A 19,271-nucleotide genomic window follows, 5' to 3' on the forward strand; every position below is an offset into this window, starting at 1 on the left:
TCATCCCATTTCGCCAGGACTCGAGACTGCGAATCGATTTGCAATTAAATCACCTCTTAATAACGAGAAACACAGACTACGCGGGTCCATCGTACGCAAGAAACTCCGCGTTGGTCTACGTTTGCAAGTGTGTTGCAACGATGTTCGCAAGCTCTGGACGCATGCAGCTAGTTAATCAACGGATGAACCGAAAGCCAACCGGTCGAACTGGAGGGTGTGTCATTCGTGCTTGGACCCATCAACCTGAAACGTGTGTATATACAAACGTGTGTTGATGTCAGGATGGACCTACGTGCGTGTTTGCCAAGGCTCAGCTGCCATTCGGAGCAATCTGGAGGCCATAAATTTGGGACTAGAATATTGGAAGAAGCCGGCAGCTTACGCAGCATTTCCAACCTGTGCCTACACCGATGATGAATTTGTTTAATAATTGTCATATGGTTCACGTGCTGATTTCAAGTAGGTGCGAAGAGATGTAGAAAAGTTGGAAGAAACGCTTATTCTTATCCTCGTTTATTTATATCCACAGATGTAAAATATTTATTCTTTGTGATTCCTTTTTCTGTTTAAACAATATCTATGATCATTTTATCTCTTTCTGTACTTTACAACTATTATTTCGTCTCTAATTTGTTGTATTAGAAAGTTTGTGCCATTCTCAAGCGTGTAATTATGGTTCGTAGGTTTTGATTTGTAATTACTGTTGTGTGGTGTAACGTTGTCGTTATTCCTTCTCGCAACTTTTTTCTATCATCTAAGTAGCTCTGTTATATCACTTTCATAATCGTTTTTTATTAGAACATTCTACAATATGTTTCTGAATGGCTTCCCTATTTTGCAAGATTTCTCCGTTCAACTAAATCTTTGCGCTCTACTAATTTTCAAGACAAGCTAATGTCTAACGATATAAATTTCTAGACAATAAAAACCATTGCACGTGGTTTCTTAAAAAAGCTTGGATAATGGCAATATAATTAGTTGATGACGTAATACTATTGCTCATGAAAACTAGTACTACAGCGTATAGAATGAACAGATCTTTCAATCTACGTATATATTAAATTGTTATTCACTATTGAATATGGTATTTTTACCAACTACCCTTCTCTTTCCTCTTATTCATAAAAAGTATATAAACAAAATAAAATAGAAATGCATTCATGTAATTTACATATTAATGCGAATTCTCGGGAATCCAGCAATCGCTGGCTATTGTTTCGCGATTAATTTCTATCTTTCTTGCTCGTTATTCTCGAATCCGCTTAGCATCGTTCGAACTATGAAAACGAAACGGCGCATCTAAATGCAAAACAACCGAGATAAAAGACGGTCTTCCTCGGAAAAATGTGTGTGTGTTACATACACTTCAGATTAAATATTTATATTGAATTAATATATTTTTCCATAGTAATTGTTCGTTATTCCTTTTTATTGCACCGTACTAATGTTGCACAAAGGGAGCCCGTACATTTGATAAGGTTGTACGCAAATAATACGCGAGCTTTATAGATTTTCACGATGAAAATGTATCCATGGTAAAAGGACGACATATACAAAAGAGAAATTACGGTATGGGCCTTGCTATTTTGTAACAGCATCAACAGCGTGTATCCGAGCACTGACATTATCTGACATTAATAATAATTGATAAACAAGACATATTTCCTTGGCATATCTTCATATATCGTAAAAATAGTGGGAAGTGAAGAATAAATGGCTTTTATATTCAGCTTTATTAGGTTGATGCACATAAACTGCTCTTCCTTCAAATAAAATTTACCATTTCTCAAATAAAATATCATGTACTGATTTATGAAAATATCTGAATATTTATTATAGAAAACTTTTGTGCATATATTACGCGCGTCAATTAAATGAGACAATTATCGTGATTATATTTAATCAAAGAAATTTCCATTTCATTTCATGAATTCTTCCAACGACTAACCAGTTTGTTGTGCTACGTTGGGGCGAAACTTAGCAATTCTAGAATTAACAGATTCTTAGTGCAGAGCTGCTACAATTTCCTCGTTTACAGTATGATAAATCCACGGAATTTTGAAAGAAAAAATGTTGTGACAATCGAAAATGAAGAGAATACATATTTAATTACGAAACCAAAGTGAGATAGTTCGCAACATCTAATAAATAACAGAAAATATGATCTATAAACGGACTCCAGATTTTGGCAAACATTTTTATCTTTACAAATATAATTAAAGAAATGAATCCTAAATAGAACTTTGTTTCGTTTACTAAATATTCCATTAATTTTATGAGTACACCTTTGCGCATTAAAAATATTCTATACATCTTTGCACTTTCAAATTTCCCATAAATGCACAAACATCCGCAATCTATTTACCACATGGCCTCCGTACATTTATTTACTCCTTGCTGGTTCATCCACTGTTAAAATAACTAGCTACACGATGAATTCCCATAGAAGTTGACTACGTTTGCCTGGCTTTTTATATAATTTGCCAAAGAAACTTTTGCAGAACGCTTCTTCGATATTTTTCACACACTCCCACCTATATTTAGATGCTCAAAGCCTAGGATTAATTAACACACCTTCGTAACTGCTTAACAGGGTAACCGCATAGCTGAGCGGACATGCAAGGGGGCCGAAACTTTTAATGAATAAAAAATAGACAACGGTCTGTCTTTTTTTTTTTCATTACACGAGACAAAGCGAGACTACGTATCCTCTTGGTGATAAAGCGCGAATAAAATTTTGCAGCGCACGATTATGCCAGTTCGTTCGCAGATTTCTCATTAAATCCCACCTGGCTGGCAAGAGAAAAGAGATTTTCGAAATATTCAGCGCGCGTCAGATAAGAGCTTTAATTTTCATGAGTGATATTACCATGAGACAATTTTTCGATAATAAAGGATAACGTTCGAGCTAATTCGCAAAAATGTTTCGTATTTCATTGTCGTTATTAATTTTTAACAGCAGCTACCAGGCCGAGTATTTAAGTTTATCGTTATTGGCAGGGGAACGTATTTTTAATTTTGTAACACGTGATAGCTGTATAAATTACGAGTGTGTGGAGATACAGAGGTAAATAGAAATTGATAGCATCCACAGACACGGTAAAGAAAACGATAAGGCTATTAGGGAGATTACGCAGTCTGTAATTAGAGTTATAAAAAGGAAACAGAACGTTTGCATTGATCAGATATACTGGTCAATTCTGAATTGCAATGCACTCTTTGGTTTAGATTTGTGAACTTCAACTAATATCAAATAAATTTGAAATAAAAATAAATTTTTAAGAATTAGAAGTAATAATTCCAGCCGTGTAATGATCTAGTTACTTAATCACCTAATAAAGGATATTTTAATAATTGCAACCATCTAATAATCTAAACTTGTAACGATAAAACTATTTAAGTCTAAGATTATATAGAAATAACGAAACGATAGTTTATATAAAGTTTATATAAAAATAATCCACTTGTCAACTTTGAGTAACAAAGTGTTCTTTCTATATTTTCAATTTATATAAAATGATCTCCGGCTAATATAAGATATACTCTGAATAAAAATAATTTCCAAAGAATCAGAAATAGTACTTTCAATCCTTTAATAATTTAACTTTTCTACGTCACTGAAATTAATTAAGGAGTCGTATATTTGAAGAGCGATTTACTGTTCGAGAATGGAAAGATACCGCGTAAAATTCTTAATTAATTTCCGCCAGAACTTCCAGTTACGTAATAGAAACGACTTCCAACCTATTAATCACCCTTCTTAAACTAACAACTGTAGGTTTACTATTGCCCTGCAATTATTTCAACTAGCAAAATTTCAACCTTCAAGTTATAAAACCATGAGAAACCGATAAAGCGATCGGATATCGCTCAAGTAAAGAAGAGAAGAGGTACCTTACACAATGAAGCCAGTTAAAAAGCGAACAAAACTGAGAGCAACGTAAACAACTTTCTATGTACCAATCAGTTTTCTGAAATTGATAGCTCCTATTATCAGCTTTCAATTAATTCGATTAGAAAATCATGAAGAACATAATACACGTTAGATGATAGACATTGGGCATAATTATTAGCAATATATCATTAACAAAGTGCGAATATTTACGCAAAATGGAACCTAGATAGAAAATTATTTAACGAATACTATATTTTGAATATTTTATATATTTTTGCGTGTTATGTGAATTCGGTGTATTTTTGGATCTCCAAAAATCTTAACTAAATAAAAAACGAGATCAATTCATAATACACGATTTCTAAACAATATTTAAACAAAAGGAAAAGAATTAATCTCTATATATACCGTACTTCATTGTTAACGGAACCGCTTCAAAATAAACTCATAAATAAATGAATAAATATATCTACACACGTCTATTATTACGTACACTATACGTATATCGAAGCAATTTAAAAAGCGGACAATATTTAGAGGGAACAAAGAAAGAAAGAAAGAACGAGAAAAAGAATGGAGTGGGCAAACGAAACAGTTGCAAATTTCCCCGTGAAGTGGATCTCTATCGAGACGATGGGGTCGGAGGTGAATGAAAAAAGGGGCATCTGTTCCCGGGTTACGGGTGCTTCGCCGAAAATCCTTTCGTCGCGCCTCGGTACGCGCTTATATTTACGTAACACGCGTTACGTAGCGATTTTTACGCCGTCGCGTCCCTGAAAAGCCGTCGAGCGAACAGCCAGTTGCAAATATTTACGGAGAGCATCGGCGAATTGATGGTGTATCTGCCTTCATGCTCCAACAGAGGCAGATCCTCTTCTCTCTTCCCTTGACAGGCCACTGACCCAACTCAACGGGGTAAAGGGGGGGGAAAAATAGGCGAAAAAATCGATAATGCCATTTCGTACACCAGGTAACGCTGGTAAGAAAATTTAATCGTTATCATCGACAGTTAATTGGAATCTTCCAACGATGTCCTATCCAATCATCAATTTTAATTGTTGTACGTCTTTGGGGAAATACATCCCTGGACATTGTACTCGTATGCATATTTAATGCTTATTCTGCTTTGTGGATTGGTTTTCGACCATAATTTCTTATTGATTCTTTTATTGAGAATTTTTTAATTCGACTGCGCGCTGAGAAGATATAAATATAACAAGAATATGAAAAAATATCTAAGATAAAGCTCATATTATAATATTTAGTAGACGAAACAAATCTTAATTTAAATCAAATCTTAATTTAAGGAAAATGAAATTTCCATGAAAAATTACGAGTTAGCCGGTTCGTCCACTAACAGCTTCGACACTAATACAAAACTCAAAGTCGTCTTGGTTTTAAAGCCACTCAAATTCAAACTGATTTTATAACTTTAACTGTCTCGTTAGTTTAACTACAACAAAAATTTGTTGAAATAAACAAAATATGATATAGAATATATAGGAAGATACTTTTATAATACTCATATACTTTACGATAATTATATAATTTTATAAATATTATATAAATAATTGTACATAATTTTATATAAAATATACCGAGTACTTGATACGATATCTTTATGAACAACCGTTACCGAGGCAAATTTTGTTGGATTCGTAAATTCATCCCACCTCAAATCTATCCCCATCGCAACTATCCCCAAATTTTCCCCTCTTTTATACAAGCAAGCAGGCATTTAAACGACGGTTGCCTAAAAGCCAATGAAACATTTAACAGCTTGCTCATCGTAAAAGGCCGGCTGTTCAACTGCGAGAGAATCGCCGTGTACCGACTGATGGCAATGCAACGATAGTGAAATTAAAATTATCGTTCGACCGAAACGAATCGAGTCGATGAGACGCATCGAAATTCATGTAGTCAACGACGATAATCGCGTACAATCGATCTTTTACTCCAGTCTCTCTCCATCCCAATGGAACCTGACGTTGCACCACTACGAACAATCGGTTAATTAATTCCATTAACTCATCGTCGATTAATTATTGACAGCGCAACCGCGTAATGGATTCATTTTCATTTCAATCGTACAAAACGCGGCTTCACCCGGGCTGCTTTTGAGTTTGAATGACTTTGAAACCGAGACGGCTTTGAATCTTAAATTAGTGTCGAGGCTGTTACAATAGATGAACTGGCTAACTCGTAATTTTTCATGGAAATTTCATTTTCCTTAAATTTAGTTAAAATTATGTATTAGGATATATAGTTCCATATATGGTAGAATTTATGATGATTTTCGAAAAGATTATAACGACAATTCGTCGATTGTTTTAAAAGATGCGACAAAATTAAACTATTATTCCGTTATCAAATGATTTAAAATAAAATAGCCAAAATTTAATAGTGTTCGTGGCCAATCCAGAGAATTTTCAAATTTAATCACTTTGAAAAACGAAGTCTGACATCAATCGACCTTCCTACGCTTTCTATATGTTTTTACGCGTAAAATCAGTCTATTCGCGGCTTCATTCAATACCATTCGTTAAAGGCCAAACATCCATTCTTCTTTGATACTATTTGTTTTTCAAATACTCACAAAAGGTATGACCACTTTTCACCGATGCCACTTGACGTACATTCGATCCCATCCCTAATTCGTACGAGCGAAAAGGAATTTTTGTTGATGGAGAGCCTGTGAATCGATCCTGAAATTCTCTGTTGCACAATTCGAGCCCCGAAATACACCCGGCAACGAAAACAAAAGAGGATCGTTCGCAAGGCCAGAAAATACGTATTGAAATTCTTTGATTGGAATCTGCACACGAATCGACGACGATATCGGTGTCGAACGATTTTAATTCATTGATGATGAATCCGATGAATGGATTTTCCCTTTTACTTCCCCTTTACTACGCGCTTTTCATCCAGTAGAATCCTGCTCTGTAATCCTGGATCGGTCGTTTGTGTTTCGAGACAATTTACAACGATCATACGATTTCATAAAAGTACAACGAGAGACAAAAGTGTTTGTACAGTTAGACTGTAAAAATATATGTAGATATATACGAGAGTACATTATACAAAGATATTTGTAATAATAAATCTACAGAAAAGTCATTTCATAAATCTCACACAATGTCAAAAGCATAGCTTAAAGAGATTTTGGAAAAAGAATAAGATTACGTGGATCCAAAGTTGGTTGGAAACTCCATACGTATTAGGTCGCGGACAATTATTCGTAAAGAAGAAAACTTTACGAAATGTTTAGCATCGTGGCTAGTTAAAATTTTACGCAAGAAAAAAGGATACCGCTTGCTTGCAAAGAATACTGCACTTTCGCTTATGCGAAAACAATGAATCATACTCGTAGAAACGTACGTAAGAAAGTTTGTACGCGTATTTCGAAACCGAAACCGTAAACCGTACGTTATTTACCTCTACTTGCTTTTATGAAAATACAATATATTCAACGCCGATTTCGTACAGATATTTAAACCATCGTAATATCGCCACACGAATCAGAATGTTAATATAAAAAATACTACGACTGACGCAAAAACTTGCAAAAATTAAAAGCTGTTGGGTTTTTAAATATCCAAATATTTTTTCTTCGTACAGAAATCAAATGAATTAATTTGAACTAGAGAATTTTGAATTTTCGATAAACGAAACGATACATAATCGTGTATTCTACAGTTGAAAGGAAGAAATTTTGAGCAAATAAAATTAATTAGTTTGATTTCTCAGTGCCTCAATTGAAATTCGCTGAAACGTACTGTCTTTTTGTTCAGCTTCAACGATTAATCTTTTAATACTAATACTATCAACTAAAAGAAACAGGTATACTTCGTACACGCGTTTTTTGATACAAATTGTATAGGATTATGCGAAGAGAGTTTCTAAATAAATTACAGATTTGTAAAATAATATACAAATTATACAACTCGTATAAACTCATAATTGAAATACACATATAATTAAAAATATTCTGAAATACCGAATTAAATATCGTTAAAATTGCTTCAGCAGCGCGTGAAATAAAGTCAAGCTTAAAAAAGTCGAAGAAAAAGGCCAATGTTTAATTTTTTAATGACGCAAATAGTAGTAACTCGGCTACTACTCCATCTAATCCGTTTTGTAGTATAGTAAACATCCTAAATTAAGTGACGGGAAAGGAAAAAAAAAGAGAAAGGGTGCATCCGCGTCTGTCTTATGTAACATCAGCACTCGAAGCTGTCAGGAAAGAAAGGCTAGGTTGAACGAGTCGAAATACTTCCTAGAACTTGTCGCACGTGTTCATCCTTCGGCAAGAAACAAGGAGCATCCTATTGGCTACTGCTAGCAACTTAATTGCCAGGCTTTCGTAGAGGAAACAGCCTCGTTGACTGATCCGCCACACGTGTCGGAACCCTAGATTTTTCAGGGAAAACGAAAACGAGGAGAAAACGAAATTCTGGCAAACTTCGTTTGAATTACTTGCGTCTTCGATCGAGATAATTTGGAATTTTTCCAGGGAAGATATACGCGAAACAAGATTTGGATGGAGGAAATAGCGTTTCGAGTCGAACTGAGATTGATATCTAGACTGTGGATGCATTTATTGAATGTCAATGCATTCATACAAAATTCAGAGATGCAAAAATGTATAGTAACAAATGTACATTCAAGGTAAAGCATTTGTTATCGTAATCAGAGAGCGAGGAAAATTTCTGTTTCGTTGCTATTTCTTTGAACATTTTCATAAATTTGCATAAATGCTCGATCTAGTAGTTGGGAGCGTCTTGTAATTATTTGGAGAAACTTGACATTGTTAATGAATATTTAGATTAAGAACAAATATTTCGCTCTTTGTATCGTTGGATCATAGATGAAAATTGTTACAATTTTTAAGTATTTTACTTTAATTTGTATTTCTTTGTTCCATACTATATAGACTAGTCATATTAATTGAAGATTCATTGTACAACATTTGTAAAACATTTTTACAAATATAATCATGGAAATAATCAGCACCACGCTCGAAAGAATATTTTCCACGCGTCAGAAACGGCTATTTAAAATTAATAACGCAGCATCGAGTCTCCACTTGGACAGCTTGCCACAGATTTAATCAGATTAAACTCGTCACGGATTCGTCGACCATAAAAAGCCTGACGTTAAAAGTCAAATCATCTGACGAGCACGATCGATACTTACATCGACAATCGGCGTCAATAAAATCAACTGCGCGTGTATAAGTCGGAGGAACATTCTGGCAAACATATTATATTCACGGCCGAGTCGATTTTATCATGCGTCGAACTCGATTAATTCCGCTCGTTTCGCGAATCACCCAATTGCAAATCCTCAGAGTTTCGGCGATCCCTAATATTCGTAATTGCAAATCGGTTGAAATCTACCAGTGGCAAGGAATAGCATCGTGGTATTTCGCCCCCGGATGAAGGGATATCGAAATGACGTTATGTAACAAGGGTACGTCATCTCCATAGCGCAATTAACCCTGCGTCTGAACAACATCAAGGCTAAAGCCTCTGAAATTCGTCTGTTCGTGACCGCGTGAGTTATGCAGAATATCGACCGATGATGAGGCTTCTTCGAAGAAGAGATCATTCGAACGAGTGGAGAGAAACAAGTATTAAAGAGTGGATATCATCATGACAAACAATGGATAAAGGTTAATAGGAATATAACAGTGAGTTTATTTATGAGATATGATACTTATTGATCCTTTGTCCATTTTATCTTTGTATATAGATATAATATATTTTTAGATGGAACATCTGTCTAGGAATGTTTTTTAGAAAGTTTCTTTGTTTGAGTAAGGGTAATAGTTTTTGGAAGACTTTTTTTTTAAATTAACAAGTATCTATCTAAAGAAGATCAAGATAACAAAATAAAGACACAAATCATCGACTCAATAATACCTTTCTCTGCTCAAGAAGTTTCTTAAATCTGAAAAATATGAGACAATTCCTCAGGATATTCATGATTTGTAATCTGAATTTTATATTATAGTTTTCCTTCAAATTATCAAGAAGCGTTTTTTTATTTTTCTACTTACGAGATGAAGATTGGCATGAAATAATAATAATTCTACACCGATGGTGGATTGAAAATTTATCATCGCTTTTACTTAAACACGAAAAACAATTGCTCCAATTTCTAATTCACCCGTCGCCACCTACACAGCCAATAAAAGATTCCCAACAACCCCAATATTATCATTTCACGAGACAAAACCAGCTGACTCTGACCGTGCTAAATCGAGACTTTCCTTCTCTGGTTCTCTGTTTCAAGGAAGATTTAAATAAATTTGAATGTTGCACACGAGGCGGTTACCTTGTTGAAAAATTCATCGTCAAGGGTTGCGACGAAATGAGACACGAGCCATGCAAATGGCAAGCGACGAATATTTCATCGAGCTCTCCAATCGAACGATCACCGTTGTTTATCTTCAATCGAAATAATCGCAGTAATAAACGCAATCGTTCCACGTTTACGTGTTCTTGGCGACGAAATTACAATCAGGACATTTTCTGCTGTGAAAAACTTCAGCTACGCTGGACCACGCGAATTGTATTGCGCTTCCAAAAAGTCAGTGAAACGACATGGTTTTCTGGACAAAATACATTCATCGATAATTGACATATCGCGGTTCACGGTATATCGCGAAACAGACTGTACATGTTTCCGCGCATTTTTCAAAAATATGTGAAATCAACTAAAATGGAAAACGTCGGTTTACTTCTCTCATCCTCAAAGTTTAAAAGGTTAAAAATTCGTTCATTCATTATCGCTGTCCTATCTAAGGATAAAACAGTTATCTCCAGAAAGAATCAGATATTCGTGATTATGGCGTGAACAGTGAGCATGTTAATTATGGCTGGCTGACGCGTTTTAGTATTGTTTCTGCACTGTCCAGACGGTGTTTCTACGCGATGTGATGCGATGCGCGCTCCACTTGAGAGAAATAAGAGGCCGCGCGTATGTACTCGTTCGTACGAGGCGAAAAAGCAAGAGAAACGAGGAAGCGGAGCAACGACGTGTAACAAAACGTGAGGAGAGCCGACAGAGCTGAGACCATGTACATATAAGAATCGACCATTCTGGCTCCGCTTGGAGAACGAATCGTTTGCTGATGTTATGTGTATGTACTACTATGTACTATGTATGTACATCCTCGCTCGAAAGTTTTAAGACATTTATTAATAATACAGCTGCAAGTAACTAGAATAAGACGCTGCGATAATTGTAGTAATTGGATCTGTCTCCAACAGTTTAAGCATTAGTCGAGTACTTGAACAAGAAAAAAAATGATTTCAAAGTTTATAATTTGAAAATTCGAATTACAATCTAATTCCAATGTTACGTTTAGAACTGAAGGAGCTGAACGTTTCTTAAATCTTTGTGATACAAGAAATTACAAAAGTAACTAACGCGTAATTATTTCTCAAAATAGACGAAGATCTGAGATAGGGTTGCATTTAAATAGCGAAACAAACTCCTATTCAGACTCCATTTTTTTAATCGTACAAATACACAAGAACAGTTTTCGATGTAATATTGGGGAGAAAAATACAAATAATCTGCAAGCTCGCGTAAAATTGTTATGTGACTTAAATAAAGGAGGCTTCTGTCAGTAATATCACGAATATTGCGATATTCCTGTATATTTGGCGTGTTTCAAAGTTTCTCGAAACTTCGAAGGCCGGAAGAAAAATTCACAACATCGCTGTAAAGTCATCGTCGAAGCGGAAGCGGAAGAAATAGGGGGGTCTTCGTCTCGCGAAAAGGCGATTCTACTCGGCGATGGGTTCGAGGTAAGACGAATTCTCGCTTCGACCTTAGAAGTCTTCGACGACTCTCAGACGAGGATCCTAGGAATGGCTAGAGAAAAAAACACATTTCCACGCGTGTACCACGCGCGTCGAGGGACTTCTGCTTTGCGTGGCATATACAGCCCTTTTCTTGCCTCGATTGCAGCTTGTAGCTTTTCCGCGAAAGTAAGCTCGACTTTGTAACGATACAATGCGTATGAAACGCACCGATGACTCGGTCGGTTAAGAGGCAGAAACTTTTCGGAACTGTTTTCTTTGCACTATTTCAGAAAGAAAGGAACGAGGTAAGCTAATCTTTGTTCTCTTTGTTCTGAAATTCGTTCTCTTTGTCTACCTTTCTTTGTTTTTGAAATACAAAGCTTTGAATGTAGGTTAATAATTCAATTTCTCAATTCATGGATTGTTTTTGGTCTATTTAATTTTACATCTAATTTTCTAAACGAAAATATTTTACCAGCAAAGGATAATTTGTGAAAAGTACAATCGACAATGAATCGCAACATGTATTACGTCTACTATAGTAAAACAAGTAATCTTTTTAACGTGATATTACCGAAAAGGAAAATTCGCGACGTTCTTGAAAGTCACGGGAGACGTCTGTAAGTCGATCTTAAGCAGAGATATCGAGTGAACGAGAAAGGAGAAGTCTAGAAGTACGTGTTTTCCATCGGTTTCCCACTCCGTATATGTTTTACGTCACTTCGAGACTTCTTTACCGAACCGTGACAAAATATAGCTACGAAAAACCATTCCGCGAGACTTCCAACACGTACAAATTACCAGCGTCCCATCGAATTGTAACGAAAAACTGCCAACTCATCTTTATGACCGCCGATATCGTACAAAAAGAGATACATTTGTATTTAATTTCTGTATAAAACGTAGCTGATTTTAATACATTTTGCGTTGCATGAAAATGAGAAATAAAGAAATGTTATACATAAACGCTTGGTTCAACTAAAATAATTAATAATTATATTTGAAAGCAAGGATACATGTACAGATAAATTGGCGAATATTATTTTGAGAAATCAGATTTTCCAAATATATTGGTATCCAAATAATGTTATTTAAAATAAATTCACAAAGTAAATAATAAATAAAATGAAAATTTTACTTCGATATAAATTCATTTCTACGACGCCTACGCTCGAACGTGCTGAATAAGAAATGCTTATTTAATCTTCGATTTGATGTTACTTATGCACCGGGATTGAACTGTACTATATATTCTACCAGTTAAAATTTTGATTTCAATTGGAAAATTTGATATTTTTCGTATTGTTTCCTGATTTCGATTCCCCATTGTGCCGATTATTTACGCATTCACGCACAGACTGAGTAATGGCAACCACACCGTTTTACTCTGTACGAGAAACTGTCGATTCACTACGTTGCACTTGAAACACTACATCCGCCGTACTATTCTGTAATAAAAGTGAACTCTTTGATGCATCGAAAATTCTACATTAGTAAATTAGTTCGTACCACTAGCAACCTTTATTGTATTTACAAATATGTAAAATTCTTTTATAAAAGCAATTTTGTAACTTTTATTTGCATCTCTAATCTGTGTATAATATTTCTTTATTTATTTGTACAAGTTGTATAAAACATTTATATGTGCTTTCTTTATTTCTCAACTAAAATTATAAACTAAAATTGTTTCAGAAATGATGAAAAACATTTGAATACTTTTAACGATCCAATATTAATTATTTTAATCGGCTCGGTAGTTCTGATATTAATAAAGTACTGAGTAAAATATACCATTTATATTTCCATCTGCATAAGCTTTCAAACGCACCGACATTCGTTAGATCTGCAACATATTCCCCCGAGCAGCATCGTATTCTCCCCAAAATGCGCAAAATTGATCGTAAAGAAACAAAATGAAATCTCGTTCGATTCACTTCCACCGAAACGAGGAGATTCATCCGAATAACTCGCTCAATTTCACCTACGCGACCATTCCTTTCGAATATTTGCCTGGAACGATGCCTGTAACTTCAAATCTACGACTATTTCGAGGCAGAAATGTCTCGGACGAAAATCTGAGACGAGAAACTAGCGACGTTACGAATATTACGGCGACCGTGTCGGAGGAATTGCATCGACGTCGATAAAAATCAGAAACCGGCGGACGCTCGTTTCGTAACTTCCGTTTTCTCGTTACACGCGTTCGAATAACGTTCATAACCCAGGATAGGATGGAACAGGCAACGTGGAAAGTATCCACGATGGCTGATGTTCGGCCAGCCTCGAATTCAGAAGAAATCTACGGTGAAAGCGTTTTGGTTCGTACCACAATTTCGTTTTAATTGGCGACGAGATTTTTCTCCAACGCGAAAACTACTAGCACGCGATCGAAATTGTTTGCATGAATTATGGCTGCTGAGAAAAGAAATTTTTTCTTGCGGTTATAACCTTTCTATGAGATAATACAGGTTACAGGTAAGAAAAAGTTTGCAGAATCTGATATGAATCATTTTGATTGGTTTAGTAGTATTTAATGTTAAAAACGTGCTCATTAAAATATACAATTTATGTTTCCAACTACACCAACTTTCAAAATGACACTCACTGCATCTCCAACATATTCCCCTCAGAGAAAAGTACCGTTTAATTTCAAACTTTTTTTTTACACAGCATAGCGTAAGAGAAGCTTGGATAAATATAGTTTTATAAATCGCACAGCTTCAGTGTCATAGTAAGTGACATAATTATTAACAGTTATTTTCTATGAAAAGTTGAAAGTACGTATTTTTGTGTACCTGTACGAAAAATGCAAGAAATCTTGATGAAAAACATATCCTAACAGAGTATGTTGTTTACTACATTAGTAAACGAAAAAGGACAATTTATTTATTTAATGTTTTCTATTTATCAAATAATGTATTACGGATACATGAATAATCATAGAAAGCAAAATTTTAAAAGTGTAACTATTGTTAGTAAAAGAATATTAGGTATACGAGAATTAAAATGTACAATTGTGCGAAAGAGTCAGGAATGTGTAACAATATTCGTAACATCGTTCTACAATGTTTCATTGCAAAAGTCTGAAAATATAACAATTGGAACATTGATGGTACAGTTGCTGCATGAGAAGAACTTAAATTCTATCGCGAATTTCACTCCGTCCTCATCTATTTTATTGCAACGTTATTACTTGTTACTACTGTTGCGTTACGTTACACCATTGTATACTATTATTAGGTTTATCCTAATGTTATTACTGTCTTCGTTGTAACATTTCTTGCTTTCAAAATTTTTTCCAAAATATAACTGGTATTTTGAGATATAGGGAATATAACAATATAGAGCCACAGAACGTAATTGACCTACACATTTTTTACAAATTTTACTATGTTATGTGTTTTACGATCGAAGCTAATACAGAAAGGAATTTCTGTGCTACAGTTTTATCGCGAGACAAAACTCGTGCTAATGTTAGAAATTAGAATCTTTATTAACGGTTTGTTAAACGTTGGTCATAAAAATAAAATTCCGTTAGTTTCGGAACTATTTATAAGCCAAAGAAACATTCAGCTCGACATTATGTCAACAATTTGAAGTATAATAAATAATAAATGCAGCAAGTTTAAAATAAATCCTTCGCCTCAAAATATCCTACGATCAAACAAGTTTACATACGCGTAACGTGTTGAATTCAAAATTTTTCATCGATGAAATATTTCTAGAATTTCCTTCCGAAATAACCTTCCGAAAATTTCTGATTTCCTCATTTTCAATGCAAACCATCGGTTCTCGTTAGCAATGATTTTGAACATCGGATCGCATATTCGCGGGAATTTCGGCGAATTTCAAATTGAAATGCAATCACAGAGCGGCGGTTGCTGTCAGGTTCGAATTCGAATGAATCGCTGGTGCAGCATCACGTGGCAGAACAATGTCAATTAGGTCAAGGATCACGAATGCGTGCTCAAAAGTGCAAGTGCACTGTGCACATCGCGGGAAGTTCCTGTTGACACACATATTTTTCTAGCCAGAGCAAACACGAAAAAAAGGAGGAAAAAATACAGCCGACCGAGATCGTAATTTACATCTCTTTGTTGGGCTGATCGGAGTCCCGTGAGAATTTCGTTTAATGTTAAAATCGTTCGCAAAAAAAAAAAAAGAAAAAGGAAGAACAGAAAGCAAGAAGAATAGAGAAAGGTGAAAGAGAGAACAGTAGAGTTTTAGGATGCGTAAAAAATTATTTCGAATACATTAACCTTTTCTGAATCCACGCTCTATTGTGTTCTGTGGAAAAGAAAACGACCATACATGATGATACGACGTTAGTTGTATCGGCGATTAATAAAACAGGGCGTGACTAGGAAGTTCAGCACCAGCTTATGAACATTTTTATTGCGGATAAAGTGTGGCAACAGCGGGAAACTTCGATAAAGTTTTTAAAATGAACTACCAAGGCTGTTTCGTTTAAATTGATAGATTTTCATAAAGCATCGACGAAATAATGCAGTATTTTATAGCGTCTATGATACATTACAATTTTTAATGGATTAAGACACTGGTTATAAAAGGTATGGCTACTTCACATCTGAAATTGTACAATATTTTTGTTAAAGATCATCAGTCTCTTCATTGAGAATAATATTTGTTCTAACATATTACCCGTTTATTTTCTTTCTTTGTTTCGCTAAATCTTTTGTCAAAGTGTAGAAAAGCAGAAACAGAACAGAGCACTTGCAACATTATGATTAAATATTTGAAGAGATGCAAAGTATTTAAACATGAATTTATTAGGACTAGAAAAGATATTTACTATTTATATGGATATTTATTATTTTAAGTTTAAGAAAAATAATATGCAACTCGTAGATTTATATTTCTAGAAACTACGTTTGAGTTGAATAAATATTAAAATTAGACACGTTCAAGTATGACGATGTGCAGAAGTATAAAATCACACATCAACTGAAAATGTTTTACTTTGATGAATTAATAGATTCGTCTTTACCTACTTCTTAAGAAACATTAAATCCAAGCATTAATAATTATTGTAGATTCTACTATTCTCTATTCAATTTTTCACACAGCAGATTACTCTTATTTTTCTTATTCCCCTTCCTCTGCTGACTCAATCTAAATAATCCCATAAATTTCCTGTTACACTTAGGTTGGAGCTCTATTTATCGCGGAATTTCTAAAAAAAAGTTGGTGATTTAAGGAATTGAAATATTCTCAATTGTCATTATAATATCAGTAACTTATCATCGGATAGTTTAAGAAATTTCTGCATTATATATGCCAATAATCCTGAAGAAGTGGAAAGATGATTAAAATTAAATTGGACGAAATGATACTGTTCAATTTTTTGGTTAATCCACTTTACGTATTCATGTTGCACATAATTTCAGAGAACTGCCTGGTTTATCATTGCTGAATTATACTGGCGAAGAAATTTTAATCTTTCTCCGATCTCACAGTTTTAATCCGACATTTGTTATCAAATATCACGAGAGGGAATTTCTCATCAGGCGATTAATTACGAAACAATTATTTGTATCCACCGAGCCTGTATCTCTTCGATTTAAATTATTTCGTCGTTTATACGCGCGCGTAATGTATATCGATAAAATCGTGCATCGTCAAAGGATCTAAATTCTATGAAACTCGCTGATTATCAGAGAACGAATTATACGATGCCAGGTAATTTATCGTAATTCTCCCTTTCCACGATTTTCATCAAATCGTTCGTAAAAATCAACAATGACACGGCAAGAGTCATATATATCTAATATTAAGAAAATATTATATGAAAAATGGGAGAATTTCTGATCATATCGAAAATACAATTTGTATATTTGAAGTCTGAAAAACCAAAAAGATCTCCATGTAGAAAAAATATTTACAAATCGATCATTTAAGACAAATTGAAGAAACAGTTCGAAAATTTTATTCGAATTCTTTCGCGACACCTTTTTTACAAATTTAGTAAAAAAGTTAAATTTAATACGGGAAATTCAAGTCTGTGACTTTTTGAATTATATCTCTAGAAATAATATGTTATAAAACTAAGTACAACAAAAAATTAAAAGTTCAGTTTTTATTTATGAGGTAATTAACATAAAACGATAAGATTACCGATATTAGACCTCTAAAGTTTTGTATTTTTTAATATTACCTTTTCTATAATAAAATGTAATAAAAATAAACTTGACCGAAATTACGTTATGTTAAAAACTGACTAAAAAAAAACTTTCTAAATTTTCTTTTAATATCGTAAATCATTGAAATCGATAATATTTATTCGTACCTTAATCAGAAATAATTGTTTATTGTTACTAATAAATTAGACGATACTTTCAGCTTACAAATACAATGTTAATATCACCGATAGTTGTCTATTACTTCAAGGAAGAGCATATGGATATTATAAAACGCCGATATATTGCGTAACAACGAGGGAGAACAACTGATTCACGGTAAAAATGGTGGCAAATTTATCTTCGATATTCGCAATAATAAGGGGTTGATTAGATACGCGTATTTAATTAGGTTACTAAATTAACGCAAGAACACGTTGCAAGGTAAAATTCAACATTCTTGATATGATCTGCCGTGTTTAGAAATACTTCAAAATTCCCTTGGAAAGAACAAAATTATTATTAGCTTGACGCGAATAACATTTCCTGTAATTGACTATGTATGTAACTTCCTAACTAATTTTCAATGTTTTACGATGAATCATCGTTTTTATTCGACGTTAGCTCGTTGCTGGAGATACAGCGATCTTATCTCGAGCAATAAAAGAGACTCTACAGTTGATGGACAGATAATAGAGAAAATTTTAACCTCATTATCGAATAAGTTTCTTTCTTAACCTACCTCGATTCTATTTTTGCTTCTTTTTAAAACAAGAAAATTATTGGACATACAGCTTTTTAAAGCAAAGAAAGATAGATTTATAAATAGTATAAAGAAGCATTAGAATTATCAGTGATCGATTTATCATGTTTTGTTTTCATCTATTTAATTCTCATCCTGATATAACAATAACGCTTTCATAAAGTAGCAGAGGTCACATAAAACGAAACAGTCCAATAAAGAAGATCAACGTAAGAACTTTTCAGTTTCCTAACATATGTGTACCTATTAACCAGAATCATCTAAACGATTATGCAATATTGGAGCAACCAAAAGATGCTTATAACACACGTGACAAAAATATTCATTTCAAGTAAACAATATCACGTTAACCCTTATGCGATTAATCGCTGTTCATCGTCCAAGCATCCCGCTATAAACAGACACCGACCTCGTTTCTCGATCACTTTCAAGTGTTACACGTACAGCGGCTTGGCAAGGTATTTGAACACTTACCATGGAAAATTTATATAGTTATATCGTATGTGTTATAAAAAAAAAATATATTTACATTTCACTATCTGAATATATATTTCGTATGTTCGTTTCATGTATTCGAAAGATACAAGTAAGAAATTAAATATTCTGAATAGCCCATAAAAGCTGTTATTTGAAGACATTCGTTACCGAAGAAAATGGAA

At 34.1% G+C, this 19,271-nt stretch overlaps 1 protein-coding gene across 9 annotated transcripts in view; it reads right to left on the reverse strand.

Moving 5' to 3' along the window:
- Positions 1-19,271, reverse strand: part of LOC100648358 (rap guanine nucleotide exchange factor 2) — a 250,571-nt gene that overhangs the window by 106,469 nt on the left and 124,831 nt on the right. The gene's annotated exons all lie outside the window — the stretch shown is intronic.

Source organism: Bombus terrestris, chromosome 4 (assembly GCF_910591885.1).
Source record: "Bombus terrestris chromosome 4, iyBomTerr1.2, whole genome shotgun sequence".
NCBI classification, from domain to species: Eukaryota; Metazoa; Arthropoda; class Insecta; order Hymenoptera; family Apidae; genus Bombus; species Bombus terrestris.